Genomic DNA, 22,524 nt, shown 5'->3' with positions numbered 1-22,524 from the left:
CAGCAGAGTCCTAGTCCGCTCTTGTTGACAAGAGCAATAAGCTTGATCCTTCAGATTTCAATCTCTAGATCTTATAGATTACCCATTCTTTTACAATTGCTCTGTCTTTCCTGCAGAAATAAAAAACAGGAATATGAAACCAAACAAACAAAGAAAATGTTGTCTTTGTTAATAAAGCAAAACTGGTTAGACAGGGAGGTCCCGTGTTGGTGTTATCCATGTGCAATGTGTGGCTTATGCACCAGAACATTGTTGTTACACTTTTAACACTGAAAAACAAAATGGAGATTACCTTTCACAAACATGTGCAGCCCAGATATAAGCCATCTTTAGTACCTATGTCAGGACAAAATGGTCCTTGTGACCTGTGGGATCTCTGACTTATTCCAGTAGGAGATCCAGAAACAACAGGCATGGTCTGAAATAAGTGTGAAGCTAAATGGTTCTGCTGAAGAGCAGAATCCACTGGTAGCAACTAGCAGGAAGGACTCAGACTGTGAAGAAGATAGGCATTGTAACAACCAGAGTTGTAGTTTAGAAATATGTTGTGAATATAGGATTTTTTTTTCCTCATACAGCAAATAATGTTTGTTTCTTCTTCACCCAGTAATAGTTGCTTGATTAAAGCTTGATGAAAGAAAATTACCAGGTATTTTGAAAATATCTATGAATTCTGGATATTCAGAGTCATTTAAATTAGTTCAATCCTTAGAAGGTACTATATTTGTACAAATCCTATAAAAAAATTCTAAAAACTTCCACCCAACCCCTCCCCAACTTGGACTACAGTACAACAGTGAAAAGTTTTTGTTAAAAATACTATTTATTTTAATGGGATAACAGCATATCATGGTTAATTTTATTCTTTACAACAGATGTTAATATTCTATGCTCTCCCTCTAGTTATCTTTCCACTGTTAAAAATGGCAACTGCTTAAAAAGTAATTTAAATTTACAGTCCACAATGTAGTTTTGCATTGTTTCTAGATTATTTTTATTAATAGGCTGAACAAATTATTTTCTTATAACAAATGTTGTTTCAATGAGCAGTAAGCACGAGAATTGTGACTTAAGAGCAAACACATTCTGTAGCTGTTAAGCCATATAGGCTTCTGTTGTCATCAATATCAAATAAAAAATCTATTTAATTATTTTATAATTACATGCAATTATATGTCTTGAATGTCTTTAGATTAGAATGCTGAAGAAGACGTTGAGCATGTAGAGGTTAATTATGTTCCTCTATATTAACTATGCATAGCATGTTATCTAATTTTAAATGCAAATTAGTAAAAGATAACATAAAATACAATTTGATTCAAAGATTGTGAAGTAATAATGATATATTTACTGCAAATAGTCTTTTAAAATTAAAACCACATTACTAATGACTACATCTATCCATTCTAATACTCCAAACTGACAACCTGTCTATGAGGTTTGCAGTATGATTATAATTTTTTTAAAGACCATTTTATTACAAGGAAAAATAGTGATAAGTGAAGCAGAGAGCAATGACACATTAATAAGGGGGTTATTTTTAGCTTTTGAGGATAATGAACATCTGGATGATCATATTGTATCAGTGTCACAACAGAAGCAGTATTGCAATTTGAATGTCAGTGTTTTGTATCTCACTTTTTATTTTTTCTGTACAGAAAACTTAGTATGAATCATCTGAATAAGATACAGTGAAAATACATGAAAGGATAGTTGTAGAAATTATTTCATACTACAGCAGCATAGATCTCTGTTTATCTCAGCAATCATCAAACTAGAAAACAGTCAGTAATCATAAAAGAACATGCTCTCAGTAAGCTTTGCATAAAATGATGTAAATGGTACTTTACTTACAGAACTTGACTGTGCATCACCTGATCTGTTTACTTTTGGCATCCTTTCCTAGATGTCTACATGGAACACATGCATTTCACACAGGATAATGTAACGGAGACATACTTTCACTTCAGTTCCTAGTATTCTCAGGGTTTCTTTCAGACAACTTGGAATAAGAAAAATGAATTGAATAACTCCACAGAAAAACAAAGTGAAATGTCATACTACATAAAGAGCAAGAATACAGGAGGGGCAATGGATGTAAACTACAGCACAGGAAGTTCCACCTCAACATGAGAAAAAGCTTCTTTACTGTAAGGGTTACAGAGCACTGGAACAGACTCTCCATAGGGGTTGTGAAATCTCCTTCTTTGAAGGCTTTCAAGACTCATCTGAATATGCTCCTGTGTGACCTGTATTGTATTATATGGTTGGACTCCAAGATCTCCAGAGGTCCCTTCCAGCTGCTAACGTCCTGTGATCCTGTGATCCTGCGAAATACTCAATTGTTTGCATGTTCTGGAAATCACTTACATCTTCATCATGGAATAACAATTACAGGCAAAAACTCATATTCAGCCCATATCATCTTGGCTGAGTATGAACAGTGAGGAATAAATTTTCAGATGATGTGATGCCAAACTGCAATTAATCCCTAGTGAACAAGTGTGAATTAGAAACTCAAGTTTACCTTACTACAGGAAACACATTTCCTTGATTTATTGGCAAAGTATTAGCCAAATGCCATGTGCGTACTCTTGGAGCAGAGAAGCTCTTTGAAGAAGTATAACAAAACTATTTATTTTTAAAAAATTAATAATAGTAATAATGTGTTCCCTTGCTGCCACTGATGAAACAAATGAATGATCTGAGATTAAACTCTCTAGGAAAACCCAAACCTGTGAGAATATCCAGAGTAGAACACAGACAAGGAAAAATGAAGTAAAAAAGTAAATAAATTACTGGAAATGAAATTGTAATGCAAAGTGTCAGTCATTTGTAACTGTCACTGTCATTCCCCATGCTGTCTATCACAGCACATTGCACCAGATCTTGAGCTAATGTTTATTCTTCTGGAGCTAGGTGGTTCTTCCACAGCAGTGATGCTTGAATTTTTATTATTTTTTGTTCCTTATTTTCCAAACAGATATGTTCATCTTGTAGCTGCCACAGAATAATTTTTACTGCTTACAACATTCCCTTGATTGATCTCATTAGTATGCAAAGATGAATTTACAAGATGCATAAGTTTTAACAAATTGCCTGTGGTTAATGCTGTTAAGATTGTTCTACAGATCTGAAACTACAACTTCATAAACACTTATAACATTAACTAATTTCACTGTTGTGCTTTGTGGCACCAACTGTTCTAAATATCATACACTGTTACTGGTTTGTGCCACTACGTTTTTGTTATCGATATTTGGACCAAATTCTACATAACTTGTTAAGGCTTTTCATAGTTCTAGAAATCTATCTTAAAACCCAACTGATTTCCTAGAAGGACTTTACGATTAAATAAGAGCTTACTGTTGTGATTTGACTGGGTTAGAGCACTCAGAAGTATTTGGTCATGGAAATAAGTTACTCTAACCATTCAACAAAAATCCTTACTTTTATTACAAAAACAGGGCAAGTCAGTACTTGTACTGAGCCAGGGGAAGTTTAGGCTCAAGCTGAGGAGAAAGTTCTTCACAGAGAGAGTTCTTAGCCATTGGAATGGGCTGCCCAGGGAGGTGGTGGAGTAGCTGTCCCTGGAGGTGTTCAAGAGGGGATTGGATGTAGCACTTGGTGCCATGGTCTAGTAGGCACGAGGTCTAGGGTGACAGGTTGGACTTGATGATCTTTGAGGTCTTTTCCAACCTTGTTGATTCTATGATTCTATATTTCCTTCTACAGAGCTCTTTCATGGGAAAAAGCCTGCAGATTCCCTGAGAGTGATATGTGAGGGTATACAATTTTTGTAAGTGTTGATTAGCTTCTGCTTTTCAGAGTATAGATAGAATTTACAGACGGAAATCTCAGTAACTGAAAGATGACATAAAAATTAAATAAAAAAAAAAACAACAAGGAATGTAAAATGAAATAGAAATTTGAAAATGTAGCTTCGTTTTTAAGAAAATAAAAAAAGCACAAACAAAAAACCAAAAAACACCCAAACAAAACCATCCCAAACAAAACCAATCAAACCACCAGAAAAAAACACAATCAAACAAAAAAAATCGAAGCTCACAAATATTATTGATAGTGAATAGAAACTTTCTACTAACCCTGAGCTAAAATTGCAATAAATGTTACTCTTGGCGTCTTAGGAACTGGCAGACTGGATTGCAGAAACAGACCACTTAGTCCAACACCCTGTTTCTGTCATGAGTGATAGAAACTAAGCATCTCAGAAAGGGACTGCATTAACTGATAATCAGTATGACTTATTCTTTCTATAACCTCTAGGCAGCAATATGTATCTCTGAACTTATGATTTTGTAGTTCTTCTCTGAAGAAATGAAGAAAAATGTTCTCATTGCCACTGTAACAAAATCTATCAATATTTTGGTTTACAAGCTAGTTATGGTTGACAGAATCAAAAAATAATTGAGGTTGGAAGGGTCCTCTGGAGACCATACAGTCCAACAAGACGTCTCAGAAATCTTTACCTAATATATATTGAGCCAGAAGAGAAACCTGGCTATTAAGTGTTAAAATGAATTAAGTTTCAAATTCTGGAGGAGAAAAAATGAAGGAGAAAAAATTGCAGTATTTCACCCTATTCATGCTTCAGCCCTTTGTTTTTAGGGAAGAGGAAAATTAAAGCTATTCTGTACAAAAATTACTCATAAAATAATCTTTATTCATGTTCTCTCTGGAGGCTTGTCATCTTGGTTGTAAGTCGGCTCAAGACAAGCCACTGCTACTATGCTGATAATTTTCCAGACATTTTGGAACATTGTGAATAACAAAATAAGTAATTAAAAAAAAAACCCAACCAAACAAACATAACCCCCCAAACCCCAACAACAACCAAAAAGTCATGAACAACTGCATTAGTATATTTAGTATACAAACTGTACAGTGAGGTTGCTTGTCAGCTAGACTTATTTTTGGATATATAGCATCCGTTGGTGTCTCTCCAGCTTATCAAGGAGACCGTGATATTTTGTAGGTGGGGGGGGGGGGGCGAAAAAAAAAAAAGGCAAAACAACAAACCAAACCTGTGGTTAATTTATCCTTAAAAAAAATAAAAACCAAAGCAACCAAAAACCCCAATCAAACAACAACAAAAGAACAAACTAACAAACAAAAAAAGAGGAAAAAAAGGTTTATAATGCAGATACTCATCTACAAGGTCTTTGTCAAGTTAAGGACACATTTAAAAAGAGCTGATACCAAAAGGTGACCTAGACTGAGCAATAGCATAGCAATAACATCATCCACAGTGTCTGCAAGGTATTAAGAGCTGACATATGTTTGGCAAGCAATCAGCCAGCTCTGAAAATCTGAAAGTTTGAGATAAATGTCCTCATGCAAACTAGGAACAAAACATATAGTTCAAAACTGATTTTCTGAATCAAATTGGGTCAAGTGCTGAGTGATAGGGTGCTGTAGACAGAGTGCTATACTATAGGTATTGTGTACTTAGGTATGACATCTGCTTAAAGATTTTGAAGTAGACCATAAGCAGGACACAAAGCTCAGCTTTCAATGCTTTCCAACTTTATTACAATGTGCTGTTATGTTTTTTATGTGTGTGTGTGTAGTTGGGGTTTGGCTTTTTCTGTGTGTGTTGTTTTCTTTTTCAACCAAAGAAATTTTGTTGTTTATGTGTCCTAAACCAGAAAACTGCATTGCAAAAAGCAATCTCCAATGGTTTTTCATCAGCTTATAATGTTTTAGTGAATGTGCTGGTTTACACAATCTTGATATAATTTTTGATAAATGTTTAGGAAAAAACCTCACTTACAGGTTCAGATAGCTATAATTTTTAATGATTCATGATACATGAAAAGAAATTAATACCTTTGATGAAACTCTAGAATCAGAAAAGAAAACTACAATTTTACATTTGATTAGGGTAGCAGTTTCTAAGGCTTGTTTTCTTTCTAGGTTTCAAAAAAGATATTTTTAGATTCTTGTTCCTTTATTTTTTCCTTTTTTTGTCTGTACTTAGATTGCAATCAAAACCTATTTAAGAAAACCCTCATAATATTCACAAATTTCTTCTATCTCAGGTTTGTCTTTAGTTCAATATTTAGTTCCAAATACTGCAAAGACATTCTTGACAAAGTACTGATAACAGAGTTTATGTGTGTGCCACAAAAACCCCCACAACAACAGTTAATGAAGGAGGAAACTGGAACTGTAGACTGTCTAGTATGGAAGTTTGTCTAGTAAAAGGGGAAATACTAGCCAAAGAAGATTAGTAAGGCAGAATCCTAAAGAAAAACATACCACAAACACAAATATGGGTTTAGGACAATTCAGAGGGTCAATGCAGAGAAGTACATTGAAGCCCCACATATTTATTTGAAGGGACAGCAAATATGGTGACAAGGGTGATCAAGAAAGGGAATAAAAGAGTAAACAGAGAATGCTAGTGCAACAATAAGGGCGTTTCTTTCTCAAGCACAGCTTGCTGTCATTGCATCTTGGCCCAAGACAGTACACTTGTTGCATGCCTGTAATTCTGTCTGAATTATCTCCATGAGTAAGGAGTATGTGGAGTGAGCTCTCTAGAAAAGACACCCTCATAAAAGTGAAATTTAGGCAATGAGATTTCTAAACAAAGTGTCATCTCATTATTAAAAGTCTCAACATTCCTCTTAGTAAGATATTAACAATACTTAGGATTTATGTGAATCTTTCACGCATGTGGTAAAGTGGGAAACATTTTGTTATTCACTTTAGTAGAGAAAGAGCCAGTTATGATATAGTTGTGACCAATATTCTGTGGTTTTCTTTTATTTTCCTTTTTTTTTTTTTTAATTAACATATGTGCGAATAGAATAGAATAGAATAGAATAGAGTAGAATAGAATAGAATAGAATAGAATAGAATAGAATAGAATAGAATAGAATTAACCAGGTTGGAAGAGACCTTTGAGATCATTGAGTCCAACCTATCATCCAGCACCATCTAATCAACTAAACCATGGCACAAAGCACCCCAGCCAGTCTCTTCTTAAACACCTCCAGTGATGGTGACTCCGCCACCTCCCTGGGCAGCACACTCTGATGGCCAATCACTCTTTCTATGAAGAACCTCTTCCTAATATCCAGTCTAAAGCTCCCCTGGCACAGCTTGAGACTGTGTCCTCTTGTTCTGGTGCTGGTTGCCTGGGAGAAGAGACCAACCCCCACCGGGCTATAACCTCCAGTCAGGTAGTTGTAGACAGCAATATGGTCTCCCCTGAGCCTCCTCTTCTCCAAGCTAAGCAACCCCAGCTCCCTCAGCCTCTCCTCATAGAGCTTGTGCTCCACACCCCTCACCAGCTTTGTTGCCCTGCTCTGGACAGGTTCCAGCAAATCAACATCCTTCCTAAACTGAGGGGCCCAGAACTGGACATAGTCCTCAATGTGTGGCCTAACGAGTGCTGAGTCCAGGGGCAGAATGACCTCCCTGCTCCTGCTGGCCACACTGTTCCTAATACAGGCCACAATGCCATTGGCCTTCTTGGCCACCTGGGCACACTGCTGGCTCATGTTCAGTCTACTGTCAACCAGCACCCCCAGGTCCCTTTCTGCCTGGCCACTCTCCAGCCAGTCTGACCTCAGCCTGTAGCACTGCATGGGGTTGTTGTGGCCAATGTGTAGAACCCGGCACTTTGATGCATTAAATCTCATGCCATTAGACATGAGATCTGTCCATCTGTCCAGCCTGTCAAGGTCCCTCTGCATATGTTATGGAAGCAAGATATCCACCCATTAAGCTATTTTTCTCCAGGCATTTTCTTGCAGAGAAACATAGAGAAGTGTCGTAGTTTGGGCTGGGTGCCCTCTGCTACAGGGGTGTTTCCTGTGTCCAGAAGTCCATCCCAGTGGGTGGACTCAGGAAATTAGGTATTTCTACCATAATCCCTTGCACCGCTATAAATTTTGCGGTGGGGTCTGGCACTTCCTCTTTCCTTCCCTCTCCGAGACTTGGTAACTGGGGGAGAGATCTCCCGGCCATGGGCCTGATTGGGCCCAAGGCCACAGGGGGATGGGCAGTCTCAGGCCTGGCCAGCTGAGACTAGCCCAGCAGAGGGAGGGGGAAGAAGGAGCCCTGGGGGTTTTGCATGCACCCTCAGGTGGGGATGGGATCTTTCTTTGTCACTGCGCTTTGTGTTTTCTGTAACATTCACTGCTTTCTATTTAAACTTTCATCACTTTTGCAATCCGTTTGTCTGAGTCGTTATTTCTGCCTGTGGTGGGGAGGGGATCTGCCCCAACCCATTACAAGAAGTATCAGAAGAATATATTACTACAGCTGATGAATAGTCAGTTGCTCTCATCTGTGTGCTTAGTAGAACTATCCATGAGTTTAACACAGGGATATGTGAGAATATTATTTAAAAAGAAATTAGTATTTTTGCCACTTAAGTGTTAAAAAGCACAAAACTGAAGAATTTAAAAAAGAAAATTCTTAATTGCTTCACTTCGAACTGTATTTCATTTTGTCTTTTGTAAGGTGTTTTCATATCTTAAACAAGTCATTTATCCTGTATAACAATTTTTTCCAACGTAAACTGTTATGTTTAAGTGTGTCATCATAGAATACATAGAATACATAGAATAAACCAGGTTGGAAGAGACCTTCAAGATCATCACGTCCAACCAATCCAACCCACCCAAACATCTAACCCATGGCACCAAGCACCCCATCAAGTCTCCTTCTGAACACCTTCAATGATGGCAACACCTTCAATGATGGCCTTGTAAGGTAGGCACCTATATAAGATAGGCCTCATACAGAATAACTGTAATGCTACTGCATTGCAGGAAAATGTGAAAATTCACAATAATCTGTGTTAACTCAGACTTCTAATATTTTTATCCCACAGGTTTCAAGTAGTTTTGTGATAGACTAAAATAGTGGTACATAAATAGCCTCTCTAAATAAATTCAGACAGTTGATTTCATGTTCAGATTTTCTGACATGTAAAGACTGTATCACTGTGGAACCTACCCTTCTGCAAAGACAGAACTCTCTTGCACTTCTGTATGGAAGCAGATTTTCAATAAAACTGTAGAAAATGCATCATTTGTTTAAAATGTGTAAAATAATGTTTTCAGATGGAAAAATTAATTCAGGAATTACTAGAAGAGACAGAAAAAGTTATTACTGTGAGAGTTTATATATTCTTTTTAGAGTTCTAGATAAAAGACATTGAAAAACACAAACAAAATTTGCCCTATACCATAGGCTTATTGAATAAACCTTAAGATGCATATTGTGTACTGGTGATAGGGGAAATAAAAGCTCTATCCTTCTCCAAGCAAGACTTCTGTTCACAGTGCAGCTTTGATAACACATTTTTATTTTTCTCCTCTATTTTTCTGTAGAGGCTGAATTCATAAATGGGGCAGATAGTTATCCTTTTAGATCCTATAAGGCTTCCAACGGGAGCCTTCAGAAGTGTTTTTATTCCTTGGACTTGTTTACACTGCAGACTGAACTGGCTGTAAATGAATAGTTCCAAGAATGCAAAGCAAATTAGTTGTTTCATTAGAGACTAATTGCACTGCAGCTCGGTGCAATTTAACGTTCTCTTCTGAGGACAAGAATTGATAAACAGTGTGATAGATGGGAAAGCTATTAAATCTGTTTATTCCAGTTCTTCTACTGGATTCACCCCAGCAAGGGTGAAGCTAGGAAGCAAGGGTCACCTTGTCTTAGATAATACACATCAGATCAGGATCATCCTGCTAAAGTGAAAAAAAAAAAGTGGTCTACCTTTATCAATATGCTTAAAGAAGCTTTTGAATGTCCGGATGAAGAAGCACTCAGTGACATGGAAAGGAGATAACTGTATCAGCAGCAGAGAGTAACAGAGGAACAGATATAAGGCTAGCTTTCAAAAGACTCACAGCCAAGTATTATAGGGGTCCAGGGAGAGGTTGAAAGGGTTTGTCAACCCAAGAAGTCACTGGAAGCTGGCTGATTTGGAAAAAAAAAATTGAAAACTGAGCAAAATGTAAATTTCTGTTCCAACCTTTTACTTAAACTACTCAATGACTAGAAGCGTGTAAGTGCCTTTGCTAGAGGCATTCATTTAGGAACTGGAAAAGTTTCATTTCAAGAAAAGAAAAGAAGAGATATTTCTACTGCAGTGGAAAGTTACTTCTAGCAGTTTGGTTTTGCAACTGGAAGTACTGAGTCTAGCTGGGGAGAAGAAAGGCATTCATGAAAAGACACAGCTTTTACCAACAAAGCCAACTGTATTTCTTCCTAACATCCACTCTGAACCTTCCCTGGCACAGCCTGAGACTATGTTCTCTTGTTCTGGTGCTGGTTGCCTGGGAGAAGAGACCAACCCGCACCTGGCTACAACCTCCCTTCAGGTAGTTGTAGAGAGCGATAAGGTCTCCCCTGAACCTCTTCTTCTCCAGGCTAAGCAACCCCAGCTCCCTCAGCCTCTGTTCATAAGGCTTGTGCTCCAAACTCCTCACCAACCTTGTTGCCCTTCTCTGGACATGTTCCAGCAGCTCAACATCTTTCCTAAACTGAGGGGTGCAGAACTGGACACAGGACTCAGGGTGTGGCCTGACCAGTGCAGTGTACAGGGGCAGAATGACCTCCCTGCTCCTGCAGCCCAAAACTTAATGTATGTACATATAAATATTTTTAATGTATGCATGCATATAATTTTCCAAAGAAAACAGAGTAGAATTTTACCCCCACTGAAAGCAATTACAAAATTTATACTCACTTCACTGAGAAAAGGTGTCTTTTACTTGATATTCTGGTTCTTCACCAGACCTACTCATAATTTGTTCATAATATTTCTGCTTTTTTTTGAAGGACAGAAAAGAAAGTATAAAGTCAAGAAATAACAGATTAAAAAGATGACGTCAGACTTTCAATTGCTGAGCTGAGCTTACTCTGAGAGAAAATAATTCCTTTCCACAGAGTAATAAAGGATCAGGGGGCATGAAGTGGAGGTTTACAAAAGCTTAGAAGAAGGACTAGTATGAATACAGATTCATTACTTGAGTGGAGGGAAACTACCAAAATTAATGAAGTGAGAGTTAATTAGTCAATAATAACTTAGCATACTGGAAAATATTTTCCTGCAGAAAGTTAAGAAACCCAAAGTTAATAGTCATTAATGTGAATTTCTGAAGTAGGTCTAATTTGCTGTATTTTGCTAAGCAAGTAAATTCTAACAACTCTTATTTAACTTGGTTTTGAATAAAAAAGATTAACCTGGAATTTAATAATAAAAAATAGTTTTAAGTTCTTGAATACCATAAATCAGGATGTTACAAATTCCCAGAGATGTGAAAAATCCTTAGTGGGGCTTGGTGTAAACAGAAGATTTAAAGTTGTTTAAATGTTCATCTGACACTGGACTTGCATCACACAGAGAAGTCTGTGAAGAAACGGAGAAGGTACTGACGTTGTGCAAGCACTGCTAAGCAGCAGCTGAAACATTTGTGTTATCAACACTGTTTTAATCATAAATGTAAAACACAGCACCATATGGACTGCTATGAAGAAAATGAACTCCATCCCAGCCAGACCACGTGAATGCAGATTGTCAGTTGTGTGGATCATATGTCTGAAAGTATTATATATACGTATAAATATTGAATTTCTAAGCATTGCCTCCGAAATGGAAAATCTGTAGGAGTAATAGCAGTATTAGTAGGAGTATACACATGCTGCATAATACATTTACAGAGATATGCTGACATTTACAGCAATTCTTAGACATTAATAATGCTCTTCATGCATCAGCCCCAAATCACTTTACATAGCATGCAAATAATAAAATGGATCCTCAGCTGACAGTCAAACTGACTCACAGGGACAAAGATTACTTACGGAGGTTTCTGAGTTGTATAGCAGTAAGAGAACAAAATTAAAACTTAAACCCTGGATAGACAGCATCTACCATGACCAGGTCTGAATTAAAATGTTAGTCTATATCAGGAGGAAATTTTTGAAGCAATGTCCTTATTGTGGGTCCCTACTAAAACTATTTCAGCTCATTGTGGAGTGCTGTCTGTGCATAAGGAATGGACTTGTTTCCAAGAAAATCTATGTGGAAGCTGTGCTGCAGAGTGTACTTAATGCACTTCACATGTACATGGGATTTTAGGCCATAAGGCCAAGATGAAGATAGTCTGTAATAAAACACATTGAGATGTACAAAATTTCAGATGATGTCATAGAGTTATGGAACCATAGAATGGTATGTTTTAGAAGGGATTTTCAGTTCCAACCCTCCCTGAATGTGCGGTGGCATATTAACTAGATTAGGTTTCACAAAGCGCTATCCAATATGGCTTTGAACACTTCCAAGGAGGGAGTATCCACAACCTCTCTGAATAACCTATTCCAGTATCTCACCATCCTCCACAGTTATGAACTACTTCTTTACATCTAATCTAAATCTACCCTCTTTCAGTTGAAATGCATTACCCCTTATAAATAAGCCTGCCTCTAGCTTTCTTGTAGACCTTCTTTAGGTTGCTGTAAGTTCTCCCTGGAACCTTCTCATTTCCAAGCTGACCAACCACAGCTCTTTCACTCTGTCTTCACAGGGGAGGTGCTCCAGCTGTCTGATTATCTTCATGACCCTTCAGATCCACTCAATCAGGTCCATGTCTTTTCTGACTTATGCTGGGGGTTCCAGAGCTCAGTGCAGTATTCCATTGGGGACCCACAAAAGAGGAATAGAGAAGCAGAATCACCTCTGTCGACCTGGTGGCCATGTTTCTTTTGATGCAGTCTAGGACAGAGATTTGCTCTACACATCAAGTTTTTTGAGCATGTTGAATTCAAAAGCAGCTATAAATTATTTCACTGACAAGAATAATACACTGCAGATAATATAAGCTAGCTATATCTTATTTGCACTTAAAATATCTTCCTCCTTTCTTTATCAGATACACATACTTAAGCACACTCATATTTCCCTGTTTTCTTGAATTGAGAAAAACAAAAGACTCAAAATACTTTCAATCACTGCAGTTAAGATTTTATCAGAAAACAGATGCTATAAAAAAAGAATGAAAAAAATGGGGATAATTCTTTGTAATTAAATATGAACTTTTTTTTTTTCATTGTAGTTTTGTAGATTTTTCTTCTTATATTGCTTTTTTTTTCAATCTAACATTTAGCAGTTCCTTGCTGGGATGAATAAACTTCACTGAATTCCCTTTATGGGATTATAGGTAGCTTTCATCTGTTACCTCTAAAGTTTGTCTTTGGTCTGTTTTCTAATTACAGACAGAGTCCTGCTCCTTTGAGGGTTTTCAAAGCTGCATGACAATCTTTTTTGTTTCCAGATCACTGTGGCACTTCAGACATCTGTGGCATTTTTGACATTTCTACACAAAAACACAAATTTGAAGATGATCTTGAAGGAGAAGGAAATTTCCCCTTCCTCCTAGACTATATCTTGAAGCTAGAATAGATGGGTCAGGACAAGGTAAACACCAAGTCTTTGGAACTGTTACGTAATTCATAGTGTTTTGTTTTGCTATGCTTGGTTAACAAGACACAGTTTTTATCATGTAAAGTACAAGCTCACAAATTAAATTATTTTTGTTCATATCAGACACAGGTCAACACAGTAAACCTTAGCCAGCAAATTACAGAAAGGTGAATAGCACAAATGAAAAGTTGTTAAACAGAAATAAAACCAAGGTATCACTATTTCTAACAAAGCCAGAAGGTATTTACAATACATCTGAGAAAACTGCAGGAGTATTTAATTAAAATCACTCATCATATATTTCTCTCTCAAAAGACTGTTTGTTTTAGCTTCCATTTACATTACAGTTGGTGGCAGTGTAATTATCATCCACAAAGAATATCTTTGTTCAACTCTAAAAGTGTATGTCAACAAAAAGTCACAAATATATAATGTCAGTAGTTAACTATTTTATGACTATACTTTTTAATGTCATGGCTAATTACTAATACATATTTCAGTGGAATTTAGTATATGAGAAAGAATAGAATAGAATAGAGTAGAATAGAGTAGAACAGAATAGAATAGAATAGAATAGAATAAGATTAACCAGGTTGGAAAAGACCTTTGAGATCATCAAGTCCAACCTAGCATCCAACACTATCTAATCAACTAAACCATGGCACCAACCATGGTCCCAAGTATGGGATTTGAGCTGTCATATGCCAAGCATTTCATGGAATTCTCCCTGACTCCTCTGTCTCCATGTATATTCCAAAAATGCCTCATATTTGTCAGTATAACCATTGTCGGTACAAGGTCCATTGTGCAATAAACCTTTTGGCAGTGTCAGAACCCTGGGGACATGCACAGACCTGACTATTCCTGATCAGAGTACCCCCCACCTTGCACATGGCCCAGGACTCCTTCCACATCTGTCAGTCACTTGGTGTTGGGACAGCAAGCAGTGGTGATGGTCAGGAAATACATTTCTTTTTTTGGCCCTACATGAAATTATTTCAGTGGAGAGAATGACCTTCATTCACAAAGGGGGATGCCTTGGGTGAGAGTGGAATATGTTTTCACAAGTGCTGTTGAGAAGGTGGAAAAGGGCAGATCATTGACTTTGTCTTCCAGTTCAGGAACTAAAGAGCATCAAATAATGTTAGTGAGAATCAGACCCAAAAGAAGAAAGTAGGAATTCAGAGAAGGTAGCTGTCCTGTAAAAAGCTGTGCTATAATGAATACTGCCAGTACACTCAGGTTCAGCTCACCTGTCTTTGAAAATATATACCTTATGTTAAAATATGGTAAATTATATGCAGTGCTATACTAAAATTTTGGGGTTGACTGGTTATTTTAGGTTTCTTTTTGGTGTGAGTTTGTGTGGGGTTTTGTTTGTTTGGTTGGTTGGTTTTGGGGTTTTTTTAATCTTAGAAATAAAAACATAGCACTAAGGGATAATAAAAAAACATAAAGGGTTTCCAATTCCTAACAAGTGTGCATGTCATAACAGGCGGCTCAGATCTGGATGCAAATACCACCATTAATCAGTGGTGCTGCACAGGAGGAAAGCTGTTCAAAACAATACTTCTGTTATGTAAATAATCTTTTAGTATGAGCAGTCTTTACATACGTAGATGGTAACTGATAACCTCATGAATATATGTACACACCTTCAAGGAAATTAATCCTGTTGGGTGCTAAGCGTCTAAAGCTCATTTTAATATGTTGAAAAGTGAAGGCTAATCATTTCACATGGCATGTATCTATACCAAATACCAGCTGAGTCATCAATATTTCACCAATTTGTACTTTGTGTATTTAATCAGAAAGTTATATATGTTAAAAGCATGGACAGCTGAGGATCATCTTTAAAGAAGACTCCGTTATTTCTTGTAACTTGCAAAATTTATGCCTCAATCTGTACCACATTACACACCGGGAAATACTGGTATTTGTATGCTAAATAATTGCAGTACTGCTGGTAAAATCCCAACAGTTTGCCTGCCTTGTAGAGTTTAGAATTGCCATCAATCACCTTCTTCCCTTTCAAAACATTGCATCTAAATGACATTTTTCTATTTTGCATTATTTTGGGGTTTCGCTATGTGACAACACTAATATTTTTTGTTTTCCCTGCTCCTCAGTTCTGTAAGTCAACTGTAACTGGAAATGGCACTAAATAAGTTAGACTGCAATTTTGAAAGCATGCAACAAATCCAGAGGATATTGTTTTCTGAATCAATAAAAAATGAGACAAATGGAAATGGGATTCACAAAAATGCCTTCAGTTCCACAAGTGTAGATTGGGAAAGAATGGGGATTTTTGTCATTGCCAAGTTATATCCTTGTTCTTTATTTCTATTTGTAAAAAAAACCAAACCAAAACAAATCCCAATCAAAACAAAACAGAAACAAAAACAAAATCAAGCAGAAAATGAACATTCAAGAAAACATGACATGATTCATAGTTTATGTAAGTGAATTAAATTTATTATTTAATTATTTATGTAAGAATGCATATATATCTGGTATTGAGTCCATCAAACTTTGATTAAAAGTCTTTAGGATCACCTTTTATTCATTCTAGTAAAAATCTTGTGAGGCACCATGTATTTATTTTGAAGAGTACTGTGAGAGACTAAAGCTTATCTCTCCTGATGTGACTCAACAAAGATAAAATCACCTTTGCTGCTGGTCCAGACAAGGGACCAAGGCCTTTCTGGAAGAAAGAGGCTGCTCAGAGGACAACACAGCCAAAGCTGCAGCACCCTTCTTCTACAGCCAAAGCTGCAGCACCCTTTCTCTACAGAACCAACATCTCCTCTACATCCAAAGCTGCAGCACCTTTCTTCCACAGACTCAAACTGCCTTGGGGGGTGAGGGGTCTGGTAATATAACTCCTTTCCTCTTCTCTCTCCCTATTCTCTCTCTCACACTCTACTCTCTCTCCCCTTCTGATCCATCCACTTTATTTGTGCAATAAATAGTCTAGCTGTTGATATTTTGGGTTTGTGCCTCTAATTTCATAACACGGGAATATTCAAAAGAACTGAGTCTCTTTCCCTCTCTGGATGGAGACAAGTACCCACAATGCTGCTCTAACCATTTATCAGAATCATTACTAGGTGTTTCATAAAATTCTGAAAGAGGCTGGTTATCGTTATTTCATGCTAATCAAATTATCAGTAAAAAAAAAACCAAACAACCAATCACAAAGCAAAGCAAACCAAAATTCCTCCCCCACACTTAGCTTATTTAAGATTTCATTAACTAAAAATGTCCTTCAAGAGTTTGGCATTTTTCACGTAAATTTAGAGTTTTGCAATGCTGGAATAAGAAGTATGGTTTTGTCTATTTGCTTATTTACTTCTATCATGATTCTGAGGGAGTGCTGAAATGGCTTTTCTTGAGTGAACTAAGTTCTGAAGTCGACTATGAGTTCTCAGATACCTAACTGGTCACTGTTTAATGGTTGCTTCTCTTAGTGTCAGAGTCTCAGGAGAGAGATTCAATGAGTTTGAAGAGGAGATTTTAAAAAATTACGTTGTAGATTTGCACATAGAACTGACTCATCTAGTTTAATCTATCTTATACATAAACATTATTGATATGTATCTTGTCATTACTTTTTCAGGTGTTGCGTTGACAGAAAATGTTCTGAAGAGAGGACTCTGAACAACAGTGTAAATTATGCTGAATTATTGCAGAATTATCCCAAATGAGGTCTGTGGTCAGGTTGGACCTGGTGATCTTTGCGGCCTCTTCCAACCTTGGTGATTCTGTGATTCTGTGAAATGGTTAATTTTTCTCTAGTGTAGCTTAGCAAATTTTATACAATATAACAAAATATACACAGCCCAAATACAATGAAAAAATAGTGTGTTAAGAAAGCTAAAGGCAAAAATAAAATCAGTACAAGATTTTTAAAAGGCATTATTTTCTTTCAAAGTATCATCATTTCACATGGGAGCTCCTTTGAGGGCATAAGGGTGTTGAAGTGTGATCAGCGATCACATATCAGATGTTGAATAGTAAGATAAGAAGCTAGGTAAAACTCTGCTGCTCTTTGCAGAAGGAAAAATGAATCAGTTTATTTCAATCTTTCCAGTCCTTTGTAGAAACAATTACAGAATGCAAGTATTTGTGTATTCACAAATTTCATTATTATTTTCCAAACCAAATTTATGTTATAAAAAAAGAAACAACAAAAAAGCAAGACCAACAAACGAATGCACCTTTCTTATTTGCAGTGTGGAGCTGCTCACACAAATGGAAATAAAAGTATAGAAGTATGATTAAATGTAAAATGTGTTGAAACCCTTAACATTTTAGGCATGTTCTTGTAGTCTTTAATAAAAGATCTCTATATAATAATGGTGTCAGTTATCATAGACTCATGTAATAATTCATGTTGGAAGGGACCTCAGGAAGTCACCCATTCTAACTGCCCGTTCAAAGTAATGTCGACTTCAAGATTCAATCAAGAAACTCAGGGACAGGTCCAGGAATTAATTTTCTGCAATCTGTCCAACTTCATTAACCCACCAGATTGAAAGATAAAGTTCAAATGATTTGCTTTCAACACTATTAATGCTAGCTTCTATAGCCATGCAAATGATTCAAGTGGAATTAAAGTTTCAATGTTAAGACAGTAATAATTTAATTGCAAATATTTCACTGTTTTGGGGATTTATCTTCTCTAGTTTTAACTTCAACATAACAATTACTGTGCATTTTCAAGGTCTCTTCCAACTTTGGTGATTCTGTGATTACTTATAAATTATTGTCTATGTTTAAGTCATATCTGAGGCTGAACAACAGCAGTTACTCTATCAAAACAATGATCCCTCCCCATCAGCGAAAGGGAAATCAGAAAAAGAAGACCCACGTGTTGAAATGAAAATTGATTTAATGAAATAGCCAATTTAATACCAATGTCAATACGAAATATATTAAGTTTTACTCAGCCCAGCAAAAGTCCAGCAGTCACAATATCCAGGAAGGCAGTCCTCAAAAGCAGGAAAAGCATGAGGAAGAGCCAAAGAAGGAAGCCCAAAAAACCAAGCTCTAGCAGGAATTTACTCAGCAGGTAGTTTTCAAACCATTTTGATATTTGTGCACCTAATGTATTCAGCTAAAGATTTTTAATTTCTTCTTTTTTTTTTTTTGTTGTTGTTGAAATTTCATCTCATATACCAAAAGAAAAAGAAGAAACAGGAAGAAGGATGAGCTAGAAGGACATGATAGATGAGCTTATGTAATGTTGTCACTTACATCTCAGGGATTAAAATGAAAGCTTGATACTATAATTAATTTTGTAATTAGTAAACCTATTTGGTGTGCCTATGACCATAATATTAGAAAGCTGTGTCTTTTTATATGCAACATTTCTAGTCCTTTATTTTACCCGATGTCACTGAAGAAATGCAAAGTCTAAGATATCACAGCATCTTCTGGATTTAATTTTCTGTCTTTCTATTTATTATTTTTAGAAATATTTATGCAATACTAAACAACATTTTTCCCAGCTTGTAGAAAATATATGAAATCCTTAGGTTTAGTTAAAAACCTGATATATGATAGACTTTGTTCAAGAAATATTCCTGGAGTTTGAAATAGCAATTTATCACTGCTTGCTTTGCTGCACATTTTAGAGAAGAGAAGAGAAGAGAAGAGAAGAGAAGAGAAGAGAAGAGAAGAGAAGAGAAGAGAAGAGAAGAGAAGAGAAGAGAAGAGAAGAGAAGAGAAGAGAAGAGAAGAGAAGAGAAGAGAAGAGAAGAGAAGAGAAGAGAAGAGAAGAGAAGAGAAGAGAAGAGAAGAGAAGAGAAGAGGAAGGGAAGAGACCTTCAAGATCATCGTGTCCAACCCATCATCCAACACCATCTAATCAACTAAACCATGCAACCAAGCACCCTATCAAGTCTTCTCCTAAACACCTCCAGTGATGGTGACTCCACCACCTTCCCAGGCAGCCCATTCCAATGGGCAATCATTCTCTCTGTGTAGAATTTCTTACTAACCTCCAGCCTAAACCTCCCCTGGCACAACCTGTGACTACGTCCCCTTGTTCTGGTGCTGGTTGCCTGGGAGAAGAGACCAGCCCCTACCTGGTTACAACCTCCCTTCAGGTAGTTGTAGAAAGCAATATGGTCTCCCCTGAGCCTCCTTTTCTGCAGGCTAAGCAACCCCAGCTCCCTCAGCCTCTCCTCATAAGGCTTGTGCTTCAAAGCTCATACCATCTTTGTTGCCCTTCTCTGGACACATTCCAGAAACTCAACATCTTTCCTAAACTGAGGGGCCCAGAACTGGACACAGGACTCAAGGTGTGGCCTAACCAGTGATGAGTACAGGGGCAGAATGATCTCCCTGCTCCTTCTGGCCACACTGTTCCTGATACAGGCCAGGATGCCATTGGCCCTCTTGGCCACCTGGGCACACTGCAGGCTCATGTTCAGCCTACTGTTGACCTCTACCCCCAGCTCCCTGGGGGTAGTGTCCCTGGGGGCAGTATCAGCTGCCCCCCCAGCCACAAGTTTGTTATCACCTGTAAATTTGACCTCTGTCCAGTCCAAAGTTTCCAACATTATTCCATTTTTTAAGAAAAAGGAAAAAAGCAACCCTCATGATCTCAAGAGCTAATGAGATCAAATTTGCTCCAGAAAGACCTGGACCAATGTTTCTGGGTATTATATGTGGATGCAGAGGAAGAATCTCTATGATTATTTTAAGCGATTTGATAACAGACTTATCTTCTGGGAGAGCTAAGGCACATTCTGAAGCACTAGTACTTCATAGAAATTAAAAGTAAAGAAATAATTAAAGTCTTCTTTAAAATCCATGATGCAAAATGTCATTGTCACCTAACTAGCTCTCTTAATATTGCAAAACTTTTTACTTTGAACTTACAAACCTTTATTGAAATTGTAGGTCTCCCTAATGAATATAATTTTAAGGAAAATTAACTCAATAATATAAATGAAGGACTCTTGGATACTAGGAGCTAATACAAATGTAATAGAAGTGGAGTAGGTAGGAATCTATTAGTTCCTAAAAATGCTATGTGTCATATTGCATATTTTTATTGTCACTGGCTTTTTTCCTTTTTTACTTAAATTTCAGACTAGAAAAAAATTGAACCATTTTTCTTTATCCTTTCAGCTGCTTAGTTTGAATTACCATATCAATGATTTATTTTCTTCATTGCTAATATTATATGTTATTTAATTAATCCCTCTTCAGAAAAAAAGATAAAATCACACAAGGTCTTATGAGTTGCATGCTAGATTTTGTTAACAGGACAAATAACATCAATGTTTCATTGTTAGGAAAAAAATGTACAGGTATTTTTAGTCCAAAAGCAGAATTCTAATTGTGTTCTAAGCACCTAGAATAGAATAGAACAGAATAGAATAGAATAGAATAGAATAGAATAGAATAGAATAGAATAGAATAGAATAGAATAGAATAGAATAGAATAGAATAGAATTAACCAGGTTGGAAGAATAGAATTAACCAGTTTGGAAGAGATCATCAAGTCCAACCTATCACCCAACACTATCTAATCAACTAAACCATGGCACCAAGCACCCCATCAAGTTTCTTCCTAAAACACGTCAAGTGATGGTGATTCCACTGTGCAGAGGGAATTTGATACAAAACAATGACTGTACTGACTGGTGAACTGCCACTGGAAACATAAATGCTTGTAGTCTAGTCTCTCAATATGAAAAATCAGCAGAATAGTTACATCCTGGGAACTTCATTCCATCAGAGGAAGGTTATTGAACACCTGAATTATAGAATCCACAAATAACCCCTGAAGCAAAACTCCAATGTATTTTTCTCAACACTTCATAGTTTCACCTAAATATTTTCCATTTCCCCCCCTAAGTCTGATGCTTCACATTCTCTTTCACTGCAGATTGGAAATTTCTGTTTCCTATTGTAAGTGGGAAGAAGTTTTCTTCATTTATGTTTGTTCAAATAATGCATCCTTTTAGTAGTGTGCTTTGTTTGATGGCTTGTTGGTTTTGCTTGTTTGGGTTTTGTTTGTTTGTTTTGTTTTATTTGTTTGTTTGGTTCATTCGTAATGTATTATCCATTTTAAGTATTCATGTTTCTAAAATCCTCTTTTTTTTTCTGTGACAACTTCTTGAAATTTCAAGATCAAAATAGCTACGCTTAACACTATTCATCAATGGCTGGATTATGACTTTATTATGCTTTTAGAATGTACTTTATGATTAGTAATGGGCAGAACATTTTAAAATAACCAATAACCATTTTGTAATTCTACTGCAAAGAAATAAAATCTTCCACATATCTTAAAATTTCCTTTCTGAGGGAATCATCAGCCTATCCTTATGCCTTTAAAAGCATGACATGGTCATGAAGGATCCTGACAGGCTCATGATAAAGTGCATCTACCTAATTATAAATTTTATTATTGTAGATGAAGTTGATTCGATGGAGTAGTCCATCAGTTTCCACTCACTCAGTGTAGTTTAGGCTTTTACTGAATGCTAGAGCTGAGCTGATACTTATACTAAGAAACAAAATGCTAAACTCCTTTTGATCATCTTTGTGGTGGACAAAAAAATGATTGGTGAGAAAATAAGGTGTTTGTACATCTTAAAGAAAGATAATGAAAGCTGAGTGAGGTTTAAAATTCATAGGTACCTATGAATCAAATGCAGAAAATAAGATTATGTTGAGCTACTGGTTTACATACTTTCAGTACTTAAAGGAAATTCATAAGAAAGATGAGGATAGACTTTTTAGCAGGTCCAGTTGCAATAGGTCAAGGAGTAATCATTTTAAACTAGAAGATGTTAGATTACGACTAGTTATAAAGGAAGAAAATGTTTACAGTAACCACTGTGAAATTCTGGAACAGACTATCCAGAGAGATGATAGATGTGTCACTCCTGGAAATATTCAAGGTCAGACTGGATGGTGCTCTGAACAATCTGGTCTATTTGAAGATGTCTCTGCTCATTGTAGAAAGGTTGGATTAGAGGACTAAATTCTCTGGAAATAGATCCATAACTCAAAGCATCTGT

Source organism: Dryobates pubescens, chromosome 7 (assembly GCF_014839835.1).
Source record: "Dryobates pubescens isolate bDryPub1 chromosome 7, bDryPub1.pri, whole genome shotgun sequence".
In the NCBI taxonomy this organism is placed as follows: Eukaryota; Metazoa; Chordata; class Aves; order Piciformes; family Picidae; genus Dryobates; species Dryobates pubescens.
This window is presented reverse-complemented; position numbering follows the sequence as displayed.